This window comes from Geospiza fortis, unplaced genomic scaffold (genome assembly GCF_000277835.1).
Source record: "Geospiza fortis unplaced genomic scaffold, GeoFor_1.0 scaffold878, whole genome shotgun sequence".
NCBI lineage: Eukaryota > Metazoa > Chordata > Aves > Passeriformes > Thraupidae > Geospiza > Geospiza fortis.
Genome location: NW_005054471.1, coordinates 541853 through 544796, shown reverse-complemented (window position 1 = coordinate 544796; position 2944 = coordinate 541853).

Here is a 2944-nt window from a genome sequence, read left to right as displayed (position 1 = left end):
TAGCTTCCACCCCCTTCCTCTGCACGCCCTGAGAGGCCAGTCATGCTCTGACACACAGCAGCACAAGGACACGGAAGGTGCTGCAGGAACAAGCTCTTCTAGCGCTGCAATGACTGTCCTTGGTGGTTTGCAATGTCAGCCTGGATAAAGCCCCAAGCAGCACATGCTGACCTTGTGGCTGATCCTGCTTGCAGCACGAGACTGCTGGGGACCATTCCCACCTGTTTTACCCTATGCTCAGAGCTGGGCAGACACAAGCCCACCGCATGCTGAGGCTACCAAGACAACAAGGGTGACTGGGAGCTGGTGAGAGCTGGTGGTTTCCTCAGAGGACAAGCCAGAGGTTGGATGAATCCCAAGGCTGCCAGTTACCAGGTCTCCTGGACAGGGTTCCCCTGTATGGACAGCAGCTTCTGTAGGACATTAGAGACCAGGCTGTCCTAGAGGGTGACCCACCATCATCTCCTTAGAGATGCACCAAGCTCAGACCACAGCCAGGACAGCAGCAGGCAGGGAATGGAGCATTAATCCCACAATTAAAAAAACCCAAAAAAACTGAGCATGGATTTTTTTCCTTGCAGCCTTTTCCTCCTGCTGCAGCTCAGGGTGCTGGAAAAGGCGGGCGACACCTCTGAGGATGGGAACAGGCAAGAAGGAGAGACAGCACCAAATGCGTGGGTGCTGCTCTTGCCGAGGAGAACAGAGCGCAAACCCTGCTGCTGCCAAGCCCAGTGTCCTCAGATGCATCTCCCCAGCTCACCCAGCCACAGACACTGGAGACTTCCCTGCGCTGCACTGACCAGGGGATTCTGAGCAGGACAAGGGAGCAGTGCAGCAAGGAGCCAGTGCCTTGCTCCTGCCCCATCTGCTCAGCCATGGGGAGATCCAGATCCAGAAGGAGGTGGAAGCAACGTGGGAAAGGTCTTTCTTGCAGTGGCATGGCACTTGAGTAGGTGGTTGCAGAGGTAAGTGGCCTTCTCCTCTGCTCCAACCAGACACCAGGTAATGATGTTTTAACAGGAAAACAGCCCAGAGAGTGGCTTCCCACCTCCCCATCACCTCTGGAGGTGAGGTACAAAGTACCAGGGAGAGCTGAAGCTCCAGGTGAACACAGCATGCTGCTTACGCCTGTAGTCTGGGGATTTCCTGCACCAGAACCAACATCAGTGGGCTCATCAGCCCTCGTGGATTTCTCTTTCCAGGAATTTGCTCAATTGCCTTTTCATCCCAAACAATTTTCCTACATCTACCCTCCACCACTTCACCTAAGGCCACCATTTCCACAGGTTAATCTCAAACTGCTTGAGGAAATGTCTTCATGTCCTGAAATGTCACTGCATATTCTTACACAAAATGCCCAATTACAGGAACTCAAGCAACCCTTCCCTGCTCACCTTCCTTCCCCCCACCACACAAGATTTTATTATTCCCCATCATGCCTCCCTCAGTCATCTCTTCCCCCAGACGGAAGAGAGCCAGTTTATGTAATTGTTCCATCTATGGAAACGGCTTCGTACCTTTAATTATTCTTGCCACCCCTCCCTGCACTTTCCCGGCGTGTCTTTAAAAGGGTGCGGATGTGCCAGCAAGGGAGACGGGCTGTGAAGGAGGCGCGGTTTTGCTCAAAACACCCTCTGCCCCCAGGAGGGGAGGCTGTGCTCTGCCCTGACCCCGCTCCTGCCCAGCGGGGCCGCAGCCAGCCCCTGGCCCAGAGCCCTTGTTTGTCCCCGGGCAGGCTGCACACCAAGCAGATCATTTGTGAACACGGGGACGGCCAGCACCAGCTCCCCCAGCCCGGGGCCTCCAGCGCTGCCGGCGATGAAAAGCCAAAACAAAAAGCATTTGCAAGGCCAGGGCATGGGCACGGCGCGGGACACGCAGCCCCCCCGACACGGGGACGGGGCCACCGAACAGCACAGAGCAAAACAGATGGGCCGCAGTAAGTGCTGGGTCAGTACCGCGATGACTCAGCCGCTCCACGGGCAGAGTGGAGCCAACTCTGGCTCTCCCAGCTCTGAGGGGCTCCACGGACATGCCATGGTGGAAAACAGGAGCCCAGGTGGCTGCACACACCCTGCCAGGGGACTCCGGAGAGCCAAGGAGCCCAGGCAGGACAGAGAGACCAATGCTGTGATCAAACCACAAGGACGAGATTAACTGAGCGCCTGTGAAGTGAAAGCTCCCTTTCCAAACGCTCCATCAGTAAGGAAGCACAAAGAGGTTACAAAAGGACAAACAGCCTCAGCCGTTCACAGCAGCGCTCAGCTCCACCCACGAGCTGCAGCACCTGCACGACCAGATGCTTCCCCCTCAGTCTACGGACAGGTGTGCAGGCAGGATGCTGTCCCCATGTTCTGCACTAACTCGACAGCATCAGGACGTGGGTTTTCTTCTCAAGATGGGCAGATTTCCCAGGACAAAATCCAGGTCACTGGGTCCAGACAGCTCCTCCAACCAGGAGCCACCTTGTTACCAGTCTAACCCAAGCAGGGATGCTGGAATGATCAAGGGGGAGACTCACATGGCAAAGGCCCAAACACACCCCCAGTTTGGAAGGAGACGTGACAGGGTTTGCAGAAGGACAGTGCTGGCAGCATGTGTGGCTCAGCTACCCAGTTTCCTGGCTAGCTGGCCACAGATGCTGCGGAGCTGGGATGCACCGATGTCAGAGCAGAAGCTGTTTTAAACACAGACACTGAGCCTCCCACTGGGCCAGGGCTTTGGAGCCCAGTGGCTTTTCCATGATGCAAAGGCATAGCACAATGTCAGCCCTCACAGTCTAAAGAGTCTCAGCCACTCTCTGTTGCATAAGGACCCTGGCCCCATCACATTGGGTGTTTGATCTGGTATGGCATTGTTCCTGGGGAGTGGATGCTCACCCATCACCCCGTCAGACACCTCAGAGCACCCCACAGAATCACAGAACCAAAGAACCAATTAGGGA